The following is a 6001-nucleotide window of genomic DNA, read 5'->3' on the forward strand; positions in this document are numbered from 1 at the left end:
GTGTATGTGAGAGAGAAAGAGCACAAGTGAGATAGTAAAAGGGAGAATGAGTGCCTGTATGTGTGTGGGGCTAAAAGTGTATACATACACTATTGTTTATGCTGAGTCGACTGTTTCATCGCCTTGATGAAGCACACATGCACAGACAGCCAGAGACACTCTCCTGTAGGCACTGGTGAAATGTCCTCCTCCCTGCCTCTGTTTCAGATTTTTTCACCAAAAAAGGAAATGGAAAACTCATAGCTGCGTGGGGGAGGGAGGGTGAGTGACTGGTGGTGGAAGTGGGGGAGAGAAAGAGGGTGGGAGAGAGGAGAGAGAGGGGGGATGTTCACTCCATGGCACTTTCACTGAGGGGTCAGCTCTACACATGGCCCCCTTTGGATTTATTGGAAGAAGGAGACAGGCCAGGAGGTGACAGCCAGCAGGAAGGGTCAGAGGAGCATGCACTCTGCAAGCAGTTTAAGCTTTAGCAGCTACATATTACTACTGAAAGAGGATAGATGTGCTTATTGAAAAACTGATTTCTTGAATTTTAAAGCCTCCTCCCCTCAGTCTCATTTTGTTTCAATGTCATTTTCAGCAACAATGTGCTCACCTTTCTTTCTCCTTGAGTTTGCCCCTCACATCATTGTCACCTTGAATCAAGCTAACCCAACAGAAGTTCATGATCAACAGAACAAATCTGAGAAAGTGTGGCCTTTCATTTGGATCCAAGTGTGCAAAATGGGTTCTTACACTTTTGTATGACAAGCTGGCCATTTCACACAAAAATATTAGGTTCATAATTTTCCTGCTAGGTCTACCCTTTACTAAAATGTTAATTGTCTGACATGTATTTACTGTATGTGTGTACTGTTTACTTCTCATATACTTTAGACATGAGAAGAGCAGTCATCCTAACATGTTAGGATGACTGCCAGCAATGTAATTTCCAATTGACACACTTAACCCAGCTCAGTTTATTTTATAGTTGTTTATACCTGATATACAACTGAAATTGTCTTTTCAGCCTAAACCACCAAGTGGAACTTTACTTCTTAAGAACATTTGGCTTCCTAATCCAGACACTTGAAGCTTATACTGTAGTTTTGCATGCCAAGAACATTCTGAGCATATTTAACAAGTGCAAACGGAATTAAAAAGAGCTGTCATTCAGATCTTTGTAGTGCAACATGATCCTTTTGCATCACTTGTGTTCTCTTGTATGAAGTTATTACAGGTTGTCACAGACACCATGGCACACAATTTGAGGGTGTAAGTTCAAGTCAGATAGTAGATAATGTACAGTATAGACTGAATCATAAATAATATGGGTTAGGCCTATATGTGAGGTTCATAAAAGGTTTAAAAGAGCTGTGAGGCAGATAGAATCATTTTAATATAGGCACAAATCCCAATGGTTTACTGAAAATTGGGTCCATAAAAACAGCCGTGAAGAATGATTAGCACCTAGTGCACCAGTATCATTCCCAGATGCCTGCTCTCACCCAGCTGGAGCACCTCACCACCTAAAATCAGAAGCACTTATCACAGTTTCTTAGCAAAGTAATAACTCAGAATCCAACGTAAATGTGATGTGATGTTTTGAGCCTAGTTGAACTGATGTCTGATGTGATATGAGGGGGAAAAGTTTAATTCATGTCATTCATTTTCTTGATTATGAGATTGAATTAATTTAAACAGAATGCACTGTACTGCACAGATTTACTACACACACTGCAAACTGATAATGTTCAGTTCCTGCAGTTTGGCTACAATAGGCAGATGAGGTCAGTCACTTTCAAATTGAAAAATTCAAGCAGCAACTGGGGCAACTTCAATGTATGGAAAACTACGAAATCTCCATCCAAAAATGGCAAATCTGTGCAAAGCAAGTGACTCAGAAAACCCTTGTTGAAACTGAGAGCTTAATTGAAAAGTCATAAATTTCAAACAAAATGTCATGTTTTGTTTTTCTGTCTTTGTAACTTTTCTCTTTAAGTCTTTTGTCACTTTTATTGCATAATATACAGTATATACACACCTGTCTGAACCACCTCTATGATAAAATAGTTGATGTGACATTAAATATGAGCTTTTGTTGTCTGTGAGGTTTTTCCCATGTGGACCTCCATTTTTACAAGCATATATTCTTTTAAAGCAGCTGTTACTTTTGTACAAATTAATATAACAGAGTAAATTACTCATTGTTTATCTCACAAAATAATGAAAGTGGAAAACTATGTAGATATTATTCACTCTGTAGACTTCTAATGAATAACAATAAATCACTAAAAGGTCTTTCAAAAGGGTAGGAAACATTATGTTGTCTATAATAAGTCTTTAAACTCGTAATTTCATCACTGGTTAGTAGGCTTGTCAATCATTCTGTCAAAGTATACGACTTTTTTTTTTTTTCTTCAAAGTATACGCCTGACTAGAGCAACATTCAGAAAAGTTAGGCTGTCCCTCGCCGAGTCGGTTGGCTGACTACATTGATTGACATCCTAACTGACCAATGCGAGCTTTATATACATGTAAATGGGCCATTTTGTTTACATGTGAAGCCTACCAAACACCACAATGCGGAAGCTAACCGGTTAGCATTAGCTGTGAACTAGAAAATAACTGCCCCTGGTTTTGGACTTTTTTCCATGACAAATTGGACTAATTCTTGGGTGGATTTTGTCCATTGGAATCTTGTAATAAAAAGATGTTCAGCTATGGCCATTTGGATACACATCTTGGATACAAACAATCTAGAAAGTTAGGAAACGATTGTTCTGTTTGTTAAATTGCCAAAAGCTGTTACAGTGATATGTGGAGCCTAAATCCTCACATAGGTGAAATCATAAAATTTAAAGTTTTCTAGTGTTGTTTAATGTGTTGTACTAATGAATAAGGTTGCTGAGGGGTGCTGTCGCCCATGGGTGGGACAGTTCTGGGTAACTGGATGTAACACAGGGATGTTTTAATGTGCAACAAACAGAAAACTACATATTTAGTTTTAAACATATGCGCTATATATCAGTATGGAAGAAAATTTCTAGTTTGCTTTTATGTAAATGTACATTTAAGTTTAATAATAGCCTATTTTCAGTTAATCCTCTGACAAGACATATAGTTTATATAATACCATAAAATGCTTTATTCAGACATTTATTCCAGAGTGATCCATTTAACCTTTGTATTTAAAAAGTTAAGTGATGTAAACATTACATTTATACTTCTAAAAATGCTATCTTAGCTGCTTCTATATAAGCCACTTTGTGATATTCTGCTGTCCTATTCAGCATTATATTACACATAAAAGAAAATGACTGAGTTAATTAATGAAATAAGTTAATGACCATCCTCCAGATTTTCCATTGTCAAAAGCCAAGGCAGACATAATGAAAGAAACCTGAACAGCAGCAGTGACTGTTTGAGCAATTTAAGGTCATGTGACACGTCTTGTACAATGTCTAGACAAGCACACCATAGAATGAGTCAGTGTACAATGCTGCTGTTTTGTGCTGTGTCCCATGCAGACAATCCACATCATCAGTTTAAAATATCAGGACAAAGGCTGGGACAGGAATTTGGTATTATCCTTGAATTTCTTATGAATGGCAATGCTAAGCACCTAAACTAGATTGTTCAAAGAATCATTTATTTGCAGCATTGTTTTTAGTCCCACTGACTGTTTTCAGGCTGCATCAAGAGCAGCAGACACACCTGGGAGGAACTGTGTCAAGAGTGTCTCACTACTGATTGGGAAACACACATGTGGTGAGTGTGTGTTTATGTACATGTGTGTGAGTTGCTCTTCTTGCTGCTTCAAATAGTTAAGTGGAATCCAAATCATTTTCTTTAAATTGCTTCTATTCTCAGTGTGGTTTTTAATGAGGAGTTCAGGAATTTTCTCCAGCAGACAACACCTCAAACTGTGTTGTGTTATTACAATTGTTGAATAGATTAAATAGATTGATTGTGTGATAGATTAAAATTTGGGTTGTGTTGACAAACTGCAGTCAACATTCAAGATTTTTTGTCTTAAGTGCTAAAAACACAAAAACGTTAAATATCTCATCTGTACATAATTTCCCTTAAACAGTATGTGTTAATAATCAGAAACTCCAGCAACACACCACTAAACCAAGAGTTCAGGCCTTTTATTGAAAACTACTTTCCAAACTAAACTGAATATCAGATATCTCTTTCAACAGACAGGTGAGCAAGGGCTATGAGGGGCTGAGTAAGCATTCCTAAGACTGTTTCTTATTTTTTCTTGTCATTCTAACTCCCCCATCTGCCAGAGTTTCATATAACCTCTTTATCAATCCAACCACAGAGTGCAACTGAAAACACATGATACTGCAGCACTGTGATGCAACAACAGCTGAAAAATTGTGAGTGGGGGTGCTTTTCTTTGGGTTTTTCTTTCGTGTCAAGTCACCCTGCAAGTGAGTGTAAATTTTAAAAAATCCATGAGCATTGTAGAGACTAATTTAATTAATATGGGAATCAAAAAAGAAATGTGGTCATTGTGCCTTGTTCTCTGGTTTGTTAAAGGAATTGCCTTCAATTCCACAATCAAATCTTCTTGCTAGGATTTGATTAATTTTGTTAGTCTCTTGATTACACAGTGTAGAAAGACATATTGTGATGATAAGGTGCAAGAACCATTAATTTATTTAACAAGCAATGGAGACCTAAGAATGGTAGCTCAAAACCCTGGGAGCCAAAAAAAGTGTTTTGAGCATCACTTATTGCCAGTTCTTTAGAAACATAAAATATGCTTTGTGTTTATTGTATGCAGTTTGGGAGGTATTCGCTAAGTTTTGACAGAAAAAAAACTTCTTTCCTCAGTGAGACATGGAAGCTGCCACAGCTTTCAAAAGATAATTAAACCATTGGCTAAGCATGTCCATGGCTCCTTCCTGCTCGCCCCTGGCCTGTGTCTTTACTTGGTTTACCATTAGGTGTCCACTTGACAAAGTGCACTGGTCCACCGCAGTCATGTCTGTAGTTTGTAATCTCAACAGATGTGGGTTAACCCCAAATGTCTGAGAGATCGTACTCTCATTGGTAATTCAGCATAGCTAAATGACTACTTAACTGCATGTTTGCTTCTGGAGAAGCTGGAGAATTGGGTAGAAATAAAATTAAGTTACAAAAGATGTCATGTTACAGTTTCACTTTAATTCAGAATTGTTTCAGTTTGACATGCTTAGATACAGCAAAAAGATGTGCAAACACCAGTTTGAAGACCTTTACAGTTTCACATTTTATTGCATAATTAAGTCACATTTTCAGAGGTAACACAGATTGTCTGAAAGTTACTGAGTTTATCTCTTTTTTATTTTTTAAGGTATGCTAGAGAGATACTGTAGCTCTAGGGAAGGCAGTGTGCAATGGTCCACCACATTGGCCCAGACTGAAATGTCTCAGTTACTGGAAGGATTGCCATGAAATTTGATACTGAAATAAAGGGTCCCCAGAGGGGACCTATGACTTTGGTGAACCTCTGATTTTTTTTTTTTTTTTGCTCTATCACCACGATGAAGTTCATGGTTTTAACTATGGATTGGTATGGCTATCTAGTAGTTGCTGACAGACAGATACACCTGTAGCATTTGGAAAGACTTGGCAAAAGACAGGCAGTTAAGTTTTTATGTTGTTTCATATTAGGCAAGTCCCATAAAAGTAATGGATATACAAGAGAGATTCTCATTCATCCTCTAGTTATATTTTTGTCTAAATTTGATCTGCTGCACTGGCTGAAGCGATACCATAGGACTCCACAGCAGAACAGCTGGAGTGGCTCACAGTGCACTGGCCTGTGCACTGTGGCCGGAGGAAAAAAAAAACAACATCCATCTGTGTCCCAAGCTGACACTCATGGGGCTGGTGCTTGTTGGCGAGATTTGGAGTCTGCCTCTGTGGCTTGGCTTAGGCTTTTGTCCTCTCCATTCACTCCCGTCTGAGGTCAAGGAGTTGTGCTTACTTGAGGGAAGCTCTCATACTGTCTTTTGTAATG

This window comes from Monopterus albus, unplaced genomic scaffold (genome assembly GCF_001952655.1).
Source record: "Monopterus albus unplaced genomic scaffold, M_albus_1.0 scaffold11.1, whole genome shotgun sequence".
In the NCBI taxonomy this organism is placed as follows: domain Eukaryota; kingdom Metazoa; phylum Chordata; class Actinopteri; order Synbranchiformes; family Synbranchidae; genus Monopterus; species Monopterus albus.